The sequence below is a fragment of the Carlito syrichta genome, unplaced genomic scaffold (assembly GCF_000164805.1).
Source record: "Carlito syrichta isolate Samal-C Ts95f unplaced genomic scaffold, Tarsius_syrichta-2.0.1 Scaffold71973, whole genome shotgun sequence".
NCBI classification, from domain to species: domain Eukaryota; kingdom Metazoa; phylum Chordata; class Mammalia; order Primates; family Tarsiidae; genus Carlito; species Carlito syrichta.
The window spans coordinates 1-18,804 of record NW_007016069.1 but is presented as its reverse complement, the minus strand read 5'-3'; the positions used below and the strand labels follow the sequence as shown (position 1 = coordinate 18,804).

Here is an 18,804-nt window from a genome sequence, read left to right as displayed (position 1 = left end):
AAAAAAAAAAAAAAAAAAACTGGTAAGAAGTCTCAGAATCTGTTATAAATTAGTCCTGGGGGGAGTCTATTACTGTAAAGATCCTCTGAATCTGATGGCCGTCTTCATTTTGAGTAACAAACCTCTCCTGGCTGACCACGTTCTGTAAGGATAGAGATTAAGGCATTTTTACTGTTAAAAAACCCTAAAACAACAACAACAAAAAATTGCTTCCCAAGTCTAATTCACAGCTTCTTCTTCACTTTCTCTCATGGTGTACTTTGCTCAGAAAGGTGTATGGCTAGGCCCATGAGTTTGCAACCATTGCTAGTCAAATGGTTTCCTGATTATAAATTCCTGCTAGATGGTTCCATTGCCATCTCATCAGACATGAAGCTCTGCAGGAAAATCTTCATTTGCAGAACAGTTACTATGGGCTACACAGCATAGTGGGGATTCTGAAAAACACTGGAAAATATCACAATGTATACCCCAACTATGTACAACTATGACACGTCAATTTTTAAAGATACAACAAATGGAACAAAACTGCACACAAATGTTGACAATACAATGGAGAAAGAGCAAACCTGATGACAAGGACAGGTTTCTGAATGTATGAAAAGGTGACCAGTCAAGGTTTTCCCTTGTCTTAAAATTTATTTGTCATAAAAGCATTCTTACAACTTTTTGGATGCTAAACTTTAGTAAAAGATCAGATTTTCTTAGGGTGCACAAGAAGGTCCTCTCTTTTATTAAAAATGATAACCAAATAAGTGCAAAATACAGAATCAAATTTAAGATTGTAATTAGACATGAAGCCAAAATAGTGATAAGAAGCCCACACCGAATCAAAAATGTTGACCTAGTTTTCTTTCTTAGCATTAACATTTTTTTTGAATGGGTAAACAAGGAGCTGTATTACCTGTTATATAAGCAATTATTAGAGGCAATGACTTTCCTTTTATCTCAACCAATGTAGTAAAAAACAAAACAAAGCAGTAGACAGATTTCATTTGGGACTGGAAAACCTGCCAGTCAGGCTAATAACAAACACAATTGGTTATCTACTTATATCTAAAATACTGTACTGTTGATGGAATAGTTGAAAATTCATGTAGGCCTAAAGATTTCTAAAGTGGGCGCGCGCGCGCACACACACACACACACACACACACACACACACACACACACACATACTGACTATAGCCAAAGACATTGGTCTACCAGTGGAGTAGACTTTTCAAAGACTAGGTTTCCTGCGCCAAAGTAAGCCTACTTTACTTCCATTAAAAAGACATTCTTGTCATAAGTAGGGACTGGTCAGAGAGTTTGGATAGACTGAGTGTAATCTTCAGGCACATCTGATTCTAGAGTTAAAAGGTAAAATTAAATAACAAAAATTAAAACAGGACAATGTGAAGTAAATGAAAAAGCAGGATTCTACTGACTCAGTAGATATCGAAGACTAATCCACCAGCAAGCTCTTGTGTCACCTAAGTGAAGTTGAGTACAGATCTTAATTGGACTTTATCTGTACCAGCGGTTTTAAAGAGGATACACAATTCCTAACTGAATGTAAAGTAACAATGTTAATTAGAAAATCAGGGCTTGCAGTGTGGTTTGCTGCTGCATTGATTCATGATCATGTAATACAGAAACTGAGAACATCTTTGGGGAAATTACAGGTGTGGTTTTATGCTACAACTTCCTGGAAGTAACATTTACCCACATTTTGAAAGGTAGTTTTTGATCACTTCCCCACTCCCCAGATCAGAAGTTCTTTCTAAACACCAGGTCTGCCAACACACCTGTTTGGTGGATCATTTTACATTAGAATTTGCAGATAGGAAAGCACAATGAGTAGCTGGGCTGGCAGGGGATTCAGTCATATGAGTGGGCATCACAGCTTAGCTTCCGACTTCACTTGCTACTAATACTTTCTTCTGTTTAATTTCCTTGGATTGGGAGAAGGGGAGTATGGTCACTCTCTCATACTTTCACCAGATTAAAAAATGATACTTTGTCAAAGCAAGAATTCTATGCATTGTACTTCAGTCTGTCTTTCTGTTGTAATTTAATACACTTTAAAAATATCTATTTTTTTCACAAAGAAAATAGTTTAAGGTCAGGTATCTAAAAGTTGATAATATTCCTTACAATTGTTTCAGTATTAACACTCCTAAAAAATATATATATTAATCCTTAGGTCTGCGATCAAATTGATGGTGAATGTGTGTGCTGTGTGTGTCTGTGGAATGTGTGTGCATGCATGCTCTCACTGCACATTTATTCAGGCCTGGTTCCCAGCATTCCACAGAGCAAATCATTCTTTGGATGTTTAAACAGCAATACTGTGATTCTACCCCCTCTTCAAAGAGTTCAATTGCTGAACACTTTAATTCATTTAGAAATGGTAGTCATTCATCTGAAGGGAATTAGAATCATTATTCAATATGCATGGTACTTTTATAATAATAGCCCAGGCTCTCACTTGTAAATATTTACAAATAATTTTTATATACCAATTTTAATAGTAATGCCATATTTTCCTATTGAGGGAATAAATACTTCAATAAAGATTTTTTTAAAAGAAAAAAATTTATATCTGGGAAGCCAGGAGCAGTGAGTTGCAAACAAATTGGCAGTATTGCCTTTCTGAAAGTGGAACCCCCCCCAGTCATATTTAACTGTCAACATTTACTTCTGGTAAAAATATACAAGGAAATTAATCACCATAGCATTCCCAAAGCACTTAAGAGTCCTTAATTCCCTAGTGTATCAAACTTAACACGTAGAAAACTTTTAATAAGGAATCACTCAACTGTATTTATTGACATCATTCAACTAACCCCACGCCTGTCTAAACCCAGAAAGGGCTTAAGGAGTTTTCTTCCTTTATTATCTGTCACCATTTTAAAATCATAGTACAGTTGTGTAATAAAGACACTATTTTGTTAATGAAAGTTTTCCTTCACTTAATTTTAACATTAGTAAACACTGCAGCATAATCACTGAACTGAATACAAGATAGAAAATGCTCACTGTCTTCCAAGACTCATCGTAAAGTGAACCACTACTCAATAAATCCCGCATCACATATAACAGACTTACACATCCCCAACGATAGCTGGGAGAACAGGACACTTCACACATCTAACCATATGCTCGTGACTGAGCAAAGATTCTGTTGGTCCCATATGTTGGAGCCTAAAGATACTTTGTCATTATATAGAAAATTAAAAGTTGAAGGCCATCAGGAGGATCTACTGCACCCTGAGCAGCAATATTAGTTTTAATAAAAACTATACTACTCATTATGGAAAAAATTTATAACAATGAGGCTTATCCGTATGCAGTCTCTATAGCATTCGTACACGCAAACACAGAATTTTAAAAAGTTAACTAGCAGTTTGACAACAGACTCCTGAAAGGAGAAGAGAATCAAACTAGGCTGAAAAGCAAAGGAGATGAGTGGGATTGGGAAAATATGGTAGAGATGATAAAATAAGCTATAATAGTCTCCAAAGATTATTACTATACACATAAATTAAAGTGACCATGAAGTTCCAGCATGTGTAAGTATCATTTGGGATACATGTTGAAAACACAAAGTTCCATACTCTATGCCCAAAAGACTCCTGATGCTGTAACTCTAGCCTGGGACCTAAAATACGCATTTTAAGCCAGGTTCGGTGGCTCAGCCTGTAATTCCGCGCCTTTGGGAGGCTGAGGTGAGTGGATCGCCTGAGCCTGCGGGTTCAAGACCTGCCTGGGCAGGCAAGACCTCATCTCTACAATAAAAAAAAATAAAAAAAAATTAGCCGGGCGTAGTAGCGTGCGCCTATACTTCCAGCTACTTGGAAGGCTAAGGCGGAAGGATCGCCGGAGTCCAGCAAGTCAAGGCTGCGGTGGCCGGGAGCGGCCTCTGCACTCTAGTCTGGGCGACAGTGAGACTCCAACTCAATATATAAATAAATAAATAAATAAATAAATGTGCATTTTAAATGAGCACCCAAGGTAAGACTGGTACCTCACAGCCCATACAGTGAAGAACACTGTAACCTCAACAAGCATTAGAGGACAGAAGGCTGTCTAGACCAACCTTATTTCCTTTCTAAGAGACCAGACTCAAAAGTCATGTGATAAGTCAATTTTTGAAAGCAAGAAAGGGAGAGGGGGAAGAGAGAGAAAGAGAGAGAAAAAAAAAACAGTCGTGAATTATTCTTTCATTTTTAGAAGATACAACAATATTTGCATTGCCAAATAATTAATTCACGTAAAAATCCAGTATTAAATCTGCAAGTGGAATACACTGTATTCATTTATTCAGCATATTTTCTACATGCCTGTGTATGGCAAGGGTGGTAGAGATGCAGTAACACAGAAGATAAGCTTTGCCCTGAAGGTACCTTCAACCTGCATACAAAGAGAAGACAAGCACCAGTATATACAGTAGGATGAAAGCTACATGTCACAAGGTGGTAAAATATGGCTCTCTGGAATTCTGGACAAGAACAAGTTGTGTTCCAGATTGTGGAAGGGAGGGGGGAGGCCACAGAGGAGACTTCAGGTGGTGACATGTGTGGTGAGTCTTGCAGGCAGTCAGGCTTTAAACATGATTCTTAGCGTGCAGGAAAAGAACATCCCAGGGGCATAAACAATAGGTCCAAAAGTCCAAGAGTGCTTATGGAAACATATATTGCTAAAATAAGTTTTCATTTCAGTGACAACTAGTCAGCTAGGCTAAAAATCCATCAAAGGAAAATTGTACAAATGAATGCAGAAACACAGCACCCATTTTAGGAACAGAAATGCCAACATCTGGTTCTAAACTTCATTTAAAGGAAATAGACATATGTTGTTACAAAGCCAGGAAAGAGTGGTATAAAAACCCAGCAAGAGCAGTCAGTCAGTGGGCGCATTTCTGGAAGGCATCTGTCAAGCGACTTCTTCTCCCATGTACACTCACTGGCGAATCTTAGACTTTGTATGGAGCCTTCTAGATAGGAGCTCAGCAGTTTTGCAAGAGCTAGTAGTAGGGCCATGCAACTGCCCCACCCAACATACCCACCAGTGCTCCTTTTTCCACTGCTGAGGTTCTAAAACTCATTCCTCAAAAATATCACATGTCACAAGGCCCGGAGAATTTAGAACTTTTGTTTTATTTTGTACATATAAATTTTGCTTTTTTTGTATTTTTCCCCCTGTGCTTCCATGGCAGAGAAAACTTCTTCCTGACCAGCTTTTTTTTTTTTAAAGGAAACAATGAGCTTCTTTATTGCCTCACTATCACTCACTCACCCTTGGGAATCCTCTTTGAAACTAGAATGGGGTCTCAGATCTGGTCTACTTCCATTTGTCAGCCAACCCAGTCAGGCAAGTTAAGCAAATGTATACATGCACACCATCTAGTTTTTCATCTTGAAAACTTATTTTTTTTAAACCAGCACCCACCCAGGAAGTCTGGTCAATCTTATCAACGGCTATTTGTACAAGGCCTAAAAACGTTTCCTGTTCTTGCCCAAGGTAGTGCTGAATTTAAGCACATCTGAAGTGGGTTTATGATTTCCGTCTACAAGTCGTGCATTTAATTTCTCCACTGCTCTGCTTCTGCACGAAAGCAATCACTTCATGTCACTACACCAGCCCTTCTTTAATCCAAACTCTGCTTTGCAAAGGTTTGCACACTAAAGGCAGGCTACCCTGAAGCTAGGTATTGAAAATTTTTTTGTAACCTGTGTTTGCCATATTATAGTAAAATTCATAACATTCACAGCTCCATAACATATGCTGTTGCTTTTTTCAGCCTTTCACACTGCCATAAGCATTTACTTACTCCAATTCAAAATAAAATGCTGATGGGGGGGAGAAACACAGATTTTAATCTATTTAAATGTTAGCTATTTTATAACATAGAAACTAAAAAAATACACATGTAAGAAATCATTCAACCTTTATATAAACTGAACTATTTTTTACATAGCCTTCTTCAAAGTGAGCTTATTTCATATTTGCAAACGCTACTAGAATTTTGCAATTCTGAAAGCCAGATTCTTAAAATACTAGAATCTTATCTCATTTCCAAAGTAAATGTTATGAGATATCTGCTCATTTCAGAATGTCATATTGTTTTACCTCTAAAAAATTTTTGTTGAGGGCCTACTATGTGAAATGTGCTGTTTGGGGCACTGGGAACATGACAGTTAACAAAAGTTTAAAATCCTGGCATTCAAGAAACTTATGGTCAAGGAGAAATCCTATATAGTTAACAAAAGAAATAAATGAAACATATATCCTGTTGGATGGGGAGAGACTAGGTAGAATAACAGAGTTTGGGAGGGGGTAGAAAGTTGGGGGTGAGCCGGGTTCGGTGGCTCAGCCTGTAATCCCGCGCCTTTGGGAGGCTGAGGTGAGTGGATTGCCTGAGCCTGAGGGTTCGAGACCCACCTGGGCAACTTGGCAAGACCTCATCTCTACAATAAATCAAAAATGAGCTGGGCGTGGTAGCGCGCGCCTGTAGTTCCAGCTACTTGGAAGACTGAGGTGGAAGGATCGCCAGAGCCCAGCAGGTCGAGGCTGTGGTAGCCGGGAGCGGCGACTGCACTCCAGTCTGGGTGACTGAGTGAGACTCCAACTCAAAAAAAAAAAAGAAAGAAAGTTGGGGTTGAAGGATAATTTTAAGTAGGCTGGTCAGGGAGGACCTGTCTTTGAGGTAATATTTCAGCACCTGGAGATATGGGATAGACAGGTGATTCTGGAGAAGGAGCATCCTGGAAGAAGAGCAAGTGCAACAGCCAGGGTGGCTGGGGTAGAAGGAGGAAGGGGAAGAGTAGGAGGAGGTCTGAGAAGTGACAGGAGACACTGCAGGGGACTGGAGGCCATGGAGATGTGAGTGGAGAGCCACTGGAGAGTTTTAACTAAATAAAGCATTAACACGATCTGACGTACTTTTGAAAAACTGAGATATAATTCACATAAAATTCACCCTTTTATAAAGTGCAAAATTCAGCAGTTTTTAATAACAAGTTTGTGCAGCTATTACTACTTCTAATTCCATAACATTTTCATAACCTCAAAAACAAGCCTGCACCTATTAGCAGTCCCTCCCCTTTCCCCTCATCCCTGCCCCTGGCAACTACCATTCTACTTTCTGACTCTACAGATTTGCCTACTCTAGACATTTCATACAAATGGAATCATATGATATGCGGCTGTTTTTTTTTTTTTTTTTTTTGAGATGGAGTCTCACTCTATCGCCCAGGCTGGAGTGCAGTGCAACCTGCTGGGCTCTGGAGATCCTTCTGCCTCAGCCTTCCAAGTAGCTGGAACTACAAGTACAGACTACCACGCCCGTCTAACTTTTTATTTATTGTAGAGACAAGGACTCGCCAAGTTGCTGGGGCTGGTCTCGAACCCGCGGGCTCAGGCAATCCATTCGTCTCGGCCTCCCAAATTGCTGGGAGTACAGGCTGAGCCACCGAGCCCGTCCAGATATGTGGCCTTTTCATCTAATTTACTTCTCCTGGATCTCTCTGTCTGCTGAGACAAGAACAGGATGAAGGGAAGCATGGAAGGAAGCTGGAACAACAGTGAAGAGATGAATCCAAGATTTCAACGGAGAGGTGAGAGGGGCTTGAAATAAGACGAGGTATGGGATGATGAATAATGGCTGGATCCTGGGCACATTCAAATGGGCTTGATGTAGAGGATGAAGAAAAAGTCAAGGACAACTCTCAGACTTCTGGCCTGAAAACCTAGAAAGGTGGAAATGACATCAATCAAGAGTGCAAGATTCCTGGAGGGACAAGTTGAGAGGAAACACCAGAGGCTGAATTTTGGAGCGGTGAATTAAATTTGACATGTCTATTACCCCTCTAATGAAGATGCTAAATGGGGAGCCAGACATGAGTCTGGCTGAAATTCAAAGGAAAAGTCTGGTTCAAGAATATAAATTTAAGAGTGAAGTAAGGAAGGTATTTAATACCATGAAACCAGATGAGATCACTAAAGGAGCCAGTTGGGAAACAGCAAAGATCCAAGGAAAGGGTTCTTGGACACATCAAGATGTACAGATCAGAGAGATGAAGAGGAACCAACAAGCAAGACTGAGAAGGAAACGTCAGTAAGGCAGGAGGACAAAGAGAGAGTGGAGGCTTTAAATCTAAATGAAAAGGCTTATTATGGAGAAGGGCACTGTCAACTATGTCTAGTGCTACTTGTAAGTCAAGCAAGATGAGGACTTAGAATGAGCCTCAGATTTACGAACATGGCAGCCATTCTCAGGCCACGTGTGCTCTACCTCTCCTCCCTTACTCCCTCCACTCTAGTCCTGCCTATCTGTGCATCTGGCCGGCCACTCCATTGGCCAGGTATGTGTTTTCCCCAGTTATGGCTTTAAAAGGAACAGTTCGATTGAAGTGGGGAGGCCAAAAGTCTGGCTGGAGTGGGTTCAAGAGATAGTGATAAGAAAGGAATTGAATCTAGGGCAATTCTCTTGATAAATTTAGTTATAAGGGGGTGGAGAGAAATAGTTATAATGGGAGGTGGGCAAATAGAGGGCTTTCTGAAGATGGGAGAAATAAAAATATATTTGTATGCTGGTGGGACATATTTAGTAAAGAGGGAAAGAGATGATGAGGGACAGAGTAGAGATTTGCTGGGATTGGTTAGAGGGAACAAAATCAAGCACAATCAGTTTGTCAAATAATCAAAAATTAAAATAGAAAACGTCCACTGATCCAGGGAAAAACAAATAAGTAAAAGCTAGTTTTTCCCCAGGAGACACAAGAACCACTATTGTTAAAAATAACCTGGATCCATTTTCAAGGTTTAAGATATCAGATAAATTGTATGCAGAGTGGCAACACAAAAGAGTCAACAAGATCCAAGTTCAAGGACCACAAGTTGCAATATTCCAGATGTGTTTATACAACAGTTTTCAGTCCATACAATAGTAATTGAAAACAACCTGTCCTTTCTACCTTATAGAACTGATGTAATGATCAAATGAAATATAGTATGCAAACATTGTCTGTAAACTCTTAAGTGTGATGTCCATGCATGGCATTTTTATTGCTAACATACAAGTGGGACCCAAAAAAACCCCTGGAATTTATTTATAAAAAACTGTGTATTTATTCTTACATGTTTAAACTTCAGTCATCTTCAAAGTACTCTTCGTTTGATGCAATGTACCTATCAAGATGCTTTTCCACTGGTAAGAGATGCTTTTTTCCAGTGCTCAAAACAGTTTTTGAACTTGTCAATTTTGATGCCTTTTAGTGCTTCTGCCATTTTTTGTTTCACCTCTTCCACATCAGCAAAACATTTCCCTTTGAGGACTTTTTTAATCTGGTGAAACAAAAAAATGTCGCTTGGGGCAAGATTGGGTGAATAGGGAGGAGACATGCCGTTTTTGATCAAAAATTGCTGAACACTCAGTGCAGTGTGGGCTAGTGCACTGTGGGCTAGTGCACTGTCATGTTGGAAGAATCAGTTGCCTGTTTGCCATAACTCGGGATATTTCTTCTGCAAATCATGATACAAACTTTTCAACCCTTCTGGATAAGAACTTTGGTTAAGGGTTTGATCTGGAGGAACAAATTACAAGTGGTCTGGACTCTAAAAAAATAACTTCAGGGTTTTTGGGGGGGTCCCCTCTTGTATAAAAAAGAGCTACACATGCTTGTTCTTACTCCACTTCTTTACAACAGGAATACTTCAGCTCCAGGAAGGAGAGAAAAAAAGGCAAGTTGAAGATTTTTAAGAAAAATGAATGATTAAGGCATAGGAAAATAGAAACTTTATGGTTATATATTATATTTGAAGCACACAATTGTATATGAACTCTGCCTTAATCTTTTAATTTCCTCCCTTTAAAAATTAAACAACAACAACAAAACCCTCTTAGATTCAGCTGAGACTGAAGCAAAAAAAATAAGTACATTAAATTTGACTACAGGCCTAAAGCAAGACCATGTTTAAAAAAAGATGTAGGCTGTGCTTGGTGGGTCAGCCTATAAGGAGGCCGAGGCAAGTGGATTGCCTGAGCCCACGGGTTCGAGACACACCTGGGCAACTTGGCGAGACCTCGTCTCTACAAAAAATCAATAATTAGCCAAGCGTGGTAGCATGCGCCTGTAGTTCCGGCTACTTGGAAGGCTGAGGTCGAAGGATCACCAGAGCCCAGCAAATCGAGGCTGCGGTGGCCGGGAGTGTGCCACTGCACTCCAGTCTGGGTGACAGAGTGAGACTCCAACTCAAAAAAAAAAAAAAAGATGTGACCTAACACCTTTCCATGAATCCCTTTTATACTTCATGATTACAACCATCAGCCAGTACCAAACAAGTCAAAAGACAATTTGATACTTGATTTCTTGTCCAACAGGAGACATTAGTAGATGCTTATAAGAAATTTATTTTATTATCATTTTCACTCCATTGATTAATTAAGTTTTAATTCTGGCTGCTTTATGTAGACCATAGCACGCTTCAAAAAATGTATATATCAATCAGGATCCCCTGATCTAGCCATTAACTTCCTCCCTATTTCTTCAGGTGAACTCAAATACAAAGGTGTGTACTTATTTTTCCTAATGAGAATAAGAGTGTTTATCTTTATCAAGGATTGGCAGGTTAGCATAAAGAACTTTGAGATGGAATTTAAAGTAGATACCAAAATTGAATTGACTTTTTTCTCAGCCTCTCCCTCACATTCAATTAGAAAACTTAGGTGATAGCTCAGCTGGCCATGAAATTTCACAAGATTGTAAAGGAAAGTGTGAAAGACAAGACATGTAAGGGGCTACATACACACACACACACACACACACACACACAGATGTATACAAATAAAATATTGTATATAAAGAACATATTCTGTTTCTTTAGTCAGAATTCTATTCTCCCACTATAAACCAAATTACTCTTATTTGAATAAAATGATTTGCTTTATCATGATCTACATTACAACATTTCTAGGAACAAATTTTGACAGATATATGTATCCACCTCAAACTCCCTCAATCACATACTCCAGCATTACTGGGGAAGGGATTATTTTGATTAAGTTATTTTTATTTTAACTAAAACATATTTAAGAGGAGTATGTCATTTCAAACAAGAGCTCTGAGCTGAATATTTTTGAATAAGGTGTTATCATAATATACATTCTCCTAATATGTTATTATTATAGTTAATATAATTACTATAATGTCATAATAAGCATTAGTATGTTAACTAATCTTGATTACTTAGGGTCCTCATTAAGACTATACAGCAACAACTGCATTATAAAATCTTTATAAACTCAGAATTTGCTGCATAATAGGGAGCACACCCACACCCTTGGTAGAGCTCTTCCACCTCCTTTGCCTTGCCAGGAGGTCCACCGGTTGGTGCTTGCTCCTATCAGCATGCCTAAGTCTAGCAGACTCCCCTATCTCCATGCAGCTATCTTTGGATTCTAAAAGTCATAGAAAGACCCACAGTTTCCAAGTGAAATGGCTCTGCCACAACCTACCTGCATGGCTCTAGACAACCACTGAACCTCCTTAGGAACTCACTTCCGTATCTATACAATGAAAGAACTGGCCTGAATTATCTTTAAAGTCCCACCTGACCTTAAGATTTTTAATGAATACTGTTAACAGTTGGGAAAACTGACATCTGAGTTTATTAAAACTGTCCAAAGAAAGAATATAGAAACTCTGAGAAAGGGCCTCAGAGGTTCCTGTATCTTGGTGCATAGAATTTAAGCATCTTACTTTTGCTACATCATGGACTTTTGAGACCTACTTCTAAGTTCTTTGTTATATTTCTAATACGTGAGCCTCCTCATTGGATAAATCATGTCCAGATAAATGGGACAGATTTACATTAAAAGTTTCTGGAAAAAATTAAATATGATTCTTAAATATACTTTTACATAAAAGATAAAAATTCACAAAGAAATTTTCAAAAATTCAGAGTGAATTATTCCTTAATGAAAACATTTGCTGCTAAACACATTTCCATTTGATATAGCAACAAAATGACACTGCATACTAAAAAATAATTTACCTATAACTACATCATGACCATCAACCAAGCCAGCAGAGAAGAGCTCCTGAGATACACCATCTGCCGTATCTGTCCAAATGTGAAATGAATATGTATTAGTTACCATAAAATAAAAGTCAACAATCCAGTACAATGTAAAATATATATTTTTCATTTACTAAAATCACCCACAAAAGTTTTAATTCAACGATTCAGATTCTATCAGGAAAAAAAAATTCAGAAGCAACACGAAATACATTTTGTCATGTGCAATTTGCATCTTGCTATTTATTCAACAGAAGTTATACAAAATTATTTTTTCCATTTCTGGTGAACTAAAAAACTTTTGCCTTCTGGCTACTATCTAAATTAATCCTCAAATGCACTAGAAGTTATCACTATGACTGCATTTCTTTCTTGTCAAGGTTAATTTTTAATATCATCAATCCTTTTCTATCATTAGTAGCTACTGAGTCAGAATTTATGGCAAAGGTTGAATAGGTAGCATCCGATACAACCTTATATTTAATACAAATAGCCTATGAGCTTGTTGGGATATTAAGATGAGCTATTTCAATTTATGCTATTAAGAACTCTTTTAACGTGACATTGATCATTTGATAGCAACATATTCATTCTCTTACAAGATGTGGTTGAATAAAATAATGTAGTTTCTCAATAATAAGTGACAGGAGTTAGTAATCTCACAAAGATGGGACTTAACAGACAGTGGTAAGTGAATACAGTTGGAATAACTTAATGAAAAGGTTACAAATGGACATGATAACACTGTTATCTCCTATTTGAAGACTTTGTAAAGAAAACTTGATAAATTGCAATGTTCTCAAAAGAATCATTATAAACCCCTATGTTTTTAGAAGGGAGATGACTTAGCCGCCAGGGCCTATGGATATTCTCACAAAGATCCAGGAGTAGTTTGGTAAGAAGAAATAGGGACCAAGTTCAGGGGCTCATGCCTGTAATCCCAGCACTTTGGGAGGCCAAGGCAGGAGGACTGCTTCAGTCTAGGAGTTCAAGACTAGCCTAGGCAATATAGTGAGACCTAGACTCTACAAAAAAACAAAAAAAATTAACCAGGTATGGTAGCATGTGCATATGATTCCAGCTACTTGGGAGGCTGAGATTGAAGGATCACCCTAGCAAAGGAGTTCAAGGCTGCGGTGAGCCATGATCATGCCACTGTACTCCAGCCTGGGTGACAGAGTGAGTCCCCAATTAAATTAAGATAAAAAAAAAATTTTTTTTTAAAAAGAAGAAACCAGCTCAGCTGCCTGTAGCAATGTAGATGGAGGTTTGACATTAAGGTCTTCCAAAGTCACAGAGTACCTGAAAATAAAGCTGCTACATCAAGCATCTAAACTGAATTACAATCCGTCATACCAAAAGCGGCCCTAAACATAAATTGAGTTTACTTATTTCACTTGTGCTTCTCATGTGCTATGTAAGTGGGCTTGTGTGTACGTGTATATGTGTGTGCATATGTGTGTGCATAAATGTGCAAGCATGAAGCTGGAGGCCCTCATCTTTCACAATTCTTGGGCTTTGAAGTGCTTAGCTCAGTGTCTGACACATGGTGAGTACTCAGTAATTGGTAACTGTAAAGATGATGCAGAAGCCAAAGACCATTTGAGACGTGCTTTACACTCTAGTGTACACTCTTTCTCCTTTCCCTACATGGCCTAACTTCCCAAATCGTCAAAAAAAAAAAATATGCCCAATGTATATTCTTTATACATCCAGAGAAATTGTGGTATTCTACCATTTTACTGAGTGCATTTTAAAATGAAATGGAACAGAATGAAACAAATGGCAAAGAAATATACAGGGATCTTACTAAACTATGAAAGTCCATAACAAGGTAAGTTTGGGGCCTTATCTATTTTGCTACAAGTACAAAAAACACCTTATAAAGTCTCTTCATGATAAAATGATATCATAATCATGAAACCTAGGATAGCATGATGAAAGGCTCTCCTTTGAACATGATTTAGTTTTCTGAAGCCGCAAGAACATTCACCCTCATAGCCTCCATCTTCCTGGATGCTAATTAAATCTTTAGGGAAAGAAGCATATTGAATTAAAGTACTTGACACCTAATAGGCACTGGGCATACAGTAGGTAGCCATTATATTTCTATTGATTGAGAAACTGTTAAAGCGTTTGGGCATGTTACGACCATTTCTAAAGTGTCAATAAGATCCCACACTTGAGTAAGGAGTTACAACACAGAATGTAGTTGAAAATGAAATAATTAAACAAAGGCATATTGAAGAATAACACTAAAACAATACCACAGTGATGGACATTCCTGAATGATTAAATCACACAGCGTGTTCTACTATTTTCAGGACTCCTGGGCACCAGATGAGTCATATCAAAATGGCAAAGAAGTAATGTTGGCTGACCAAAATAGGAAATGTTCCATATCTGTGTGTGCCATTAGGCAGTCATTTTGTATGCATGTAAGATATCAGTAATGGTTTAGAACAGAAATGTGAAAAAACTGTCATTTCAGGTTTCATTGTAATCTATTCTTTCTTTAAGCTGCTTAACATTTATGATTCCTAGACAGGTTAAATAATCACACATTAATGTCTGGTTTCTAGAGCAACACATTAAACACAAAAGTCTTGTCCTCAAATGAGGACAGGATATTTTGTATGTTAATATTATGTATTTGATGTAATATATACTTATTCATGTGTAAATACAGCACAAAAAAACATAGTGCACATGTGGTATGCATAAAGAGATTTACTGCAAACAATGCCTGGAATACAGATAGTCTATAATCACAGAAGTACAGTGATATATACACAGTGCTTCCGTTAATAGCGGGCCTGGTCTCAGCTGCCCAGGGTAGGCCAGCTATCACCAGGAAGACAATGCTATGGGCTCGTTTGGGCAACAAAAGCAGTGCCTCTTAAGCTAAACACGGCAAACCAGGCTGCCACAGCCAGTGCAAATGGCCCAGTAATGCCGATAGGACCATCTTATCCACAAAAATTCTTAACTCAGTTATTTATTTCTTTGTTACCTCTTAAAATTAAAATTGAGTTTCATTGCCATAGTACATTTAAAACAAACAGATGAAAAGAAACAAATCTTACAATAAGAATCCATTCTTTCTATTTGCTGTACTTGAAACATTTATTATATAATTACTAGATTTTTTCAGAGCATGGTCTAGTCAATATTTTATATTATGACAAAATAGATTGCCTTTTGATAACCCTAACTGGTGCTGTACAATTTCATAAGCCAACACTAATTGTCAACGATGGATATCTCTGAAAAGAAAGATAATTAGCCAAATCCACTAGGGTCTTATATACATTTATTTTGTAAAAAATACTTCATATTTTAGTTTAATACTAATATACTGGAAATCATTAAATCTTAACATTTACAGAGGACTAGCAACCACAGACCAGTGAGTCCATGGCCACGTTTGGCCCAGGAACATATTTTGTTTGGTAGAATGTTTTTAAAAACTGAACATTAATGTATTTAGATGAGATTCTCTAGTTTCCTAATGTGGCCATCATTCATTTTGGCTCTTGTGGGTATTTATTTGAGTTTCTGTCTTCTTGCAGGTGATAACAGCCGGGAGGTCAAAGGGTCAAAGCCATTTACTGACCAACCAGCTATCAAATAGAAAGTTCTTGTACTTCTAGGCTTTCAAAAATTTTTAAATTTTTTGAGGAAAATGTTTTCATGCCCATAAAAATCTAATACCAGAGGTCAGGGAAAACAATTATAGCCTCAGCAGTAGAATCTAATTTTTACTTCTCTGGGGCATTGTGGCTGTAAACTAAACAGTGGAAATAATAATTTTTTTTAACAGCTATTCTTATGGTCTCTGGAGACTGCTCAGATATGTTATTTATCCATTAATTAACCAAGGTTATTTGAGGTTCTCCTGCATTCCAGGCTCTGCCAGGTGCAAAAGATAACAAAAATTAACACATGGTCCTAAGACTTCCAGGCATCCAGAAGCTGAAGGAATAACCAGTCTAACCCTTAAGCAGTTGTAATAACCATTTAAAATATTCACATTGCGTTTAGCTGCAAAACTGGCATTGTTCCTATCAAGCTTACCTGTGGTGCCTGCAGCAAACAGAAGCCACAGACACTCTCCAAGAGAGGTTTCATAGCATCTGAACTGAGAACATAGAGGCAAGTATGTTGCCTTTTTGTATGATACCACTGTCTGCTGCTCAACCCTCAAGAGGACTTCTGTATGCTTCTCGTTACACTCATCATAATTGTCTTCAGGGTCTGCATTATCATACCAGTACTTGTTTTCCTGGTTTTAGCTAATATATCTAATTTATATTTATATATATACTGTGTAGCATGTGCCACTGGGATTCATGTAGTCAGCAGTGGCTCAGTTTGGAATCTTTAAAATTACTAAAAGTCCTTCCATCCCTCTCTCCTTTCTTCCTTCCTTCCGTCCTTCCTTTGTTTTCAGACAAAGTTGTTTAAATAGCAGACTACAACCACATACTTGTAATCAATTTCTGAAATGCTCTTTGTGGCAATGAAATAATAATTTTAATTAAGACTTACCTCTTCCTGGAGTAAACTCAAACCGTATGTCATTAAGTTCCTTTCTGGAGTTTCTGAAATATATAACATATAGTACATTAAAGTCTAGGGAAGCAGAGTTTAAACAAACTAAATGCATTCCAATATTTAAAAGATGCTACTAACATGTAGACAGCATCTTATAGTTTTGGGTTACCTCCAAATATTTCCTCAACTGGAGGGGATAGTTACGACAATAATAAATAAAGAGATCTGTTTAATTGATTGAATTTACCTTATATAAACATGCTTATATCACAAAATTCCAATAACACATTTTCATAATTAAAAATTTCAGAAGTCTTTAGTTTAAAACAAGTGCTATCCAATACATTTCCATATTCTTTCTAGGAAAAGAATATTTTACTAAGTCAATTTAAAAAGTAAAACAAAAAGGGAAGATGATCTCAGTGATAAAATTCAAGGTAACACTGCACATTAAATCACACAACAAAACGCCCAGGTGTGTATTTTGTAATTTAAAATTTTATGTTGTGAAACTGCTCACTGAATATATCAGACATTATTTAAGTAAATATAAATTGCTTACGTAAAACAGAAAAGTATATGTATATATTCAATTTAAAAAATCAAATGACACTGGAGAGATATGAAACATATCTAAGATAAATTTTCCATTCAAATTAATTTTAAGAAATGATAATAAGGGATAGCCAGCAATAAGAAGAATAGCCTAAAATCCTCATAAATGTATATATAATATATAAGTAACTAAAATTATTGTAAGTAACTCTCAACAGATGCTAGAATTAAAACACCTTAATAAACTACAAGTAGAATCATGAACTAGTAATTTCCACAGAGACTCAACTGTTAGCTCAGCCACTGGAAGTGTCCAAGACAGAGACAGAGATGGCCTGAATACCCATCCCTGAACATCCTTCTGAGGTGCTGGAAAAGTCTGAGCAGATCTCATTTAGTATTCTAAAGCTCTGTATAATGCTTCCTATCTCTATGAACATTTCCCAAATCGTGAAGAAGCCAGCCTTTGGGCCCTTTTCGGTCCACAGCATGAAATTGGTTCTTGATGTCCTACCACATCCTGTCACACTGTGAGGAGGGCCACAAAGACTGCAAAAGGCATGGTACACACTGAGAGAACGCTGTTCTTCTTAGGGCTTAGAAAAGCCAGTCTAAGCCTTTCCATAAACAAAGCAGGGAGAAGTAAGAGCCAGGAAGAACTCAAGATGTGCCCAAGTCCATATCCAGACATGAGAGTCTTGAACCCTGATCTTTTTATCTCCCCTCAAATTTCCCCACCCTAACTTTACCACTACTTCTCTTGGGACTAGAACAGGATCAGGGACTTAAGCAAGTGCTATAGCTGTGCTTCTTTTAGGACCTTATGGTAATCTGAAACCTGTGAAAAGTGTGGACCCTCACCCTAAAAAAAAAGTATGTGCAATTGTCCCCCTTTATATGTGGTTTTGCCTTCCATGGTTTCAGTTACCTGTGGTACAGTACAAAAGGATATTGTGTGTGTGTGTGTGTGTGTGAAAGAGAGACCACATTTACAACTTTTATTACAGAATATTGTTATAATTGTACTACTTTATTATTAGTTATTGTTACTAATCTCTTACTGTGCCTGATTTATTAATTAAACTTTAGCATAACTATGTATGCATAGAAAAAAACATAGGTCTGGAATGTTGGCAAACCCAGAACACAGAGACCTCTACAGCGACTCAGAGACACACAGCGTGTACTGGGTGAGATTATAAGTTACATTGATTGATTTTTTTAAAAAATTGAATCAGAGAAGACGGGGCAAGATGGCGACGGCATAGGTGAACTGGTGAGATTCTCTGAACGGACCAAGACTGCAAACTGCTGAATAGACAGACTGTAAAGCAGAGGGAAAAGTGAACAAAACCAGAAGACCCTCATAAGGAAGAACAGGTCATTGCAGAAGAGAAATAAAAGCAACCCCACCTTCCCTCAAAAACAGAATTGAAGAGGGGGAGGGAAAGGGGTAAAGGGAGAAAAATCTACAGAAATGAAGAAAAACCAAAAGAAGAGTATGGGTCTCTCCCAGATGCCTGGGAGAGCAGACACTGAGAAAACTGACTTTGGAATACAAACAAGGAAAAGTCCCCAGAATGAAGGGTCTCAAACTACAAATGTAGATATCAAAACAATAATGGA

General features: G+C 37.7%; 1 long non-coding RNA gene across 1 annotated transcript in view; it reads right to left on the bottom strand.

Annotated features, from left to right (window-relative positions):
* The window catches only part of LOC103254817, a 59,736-nt gene extending 43,051 nt beyond the window's left edge, over positions 1 to 16,685 (bottom strand). The window contains exons 1-2 of the long non-coding RNA XR_503984.2: positions 16,618 to 16,685; positions 12,043 to 12,111 (exon numbers count right to left, since the gene is read on the bottom strand). This is a non-coding gene — a long non-coding RNA (uncharacterized LOC103254817). The remainder of the gene's footprint in view (positions 1 to 12,042; positions 12,112 to 16,617) is intronic.
* Positions 16,686 to 18,804: the final 2,119 nt, after the last annotated feature.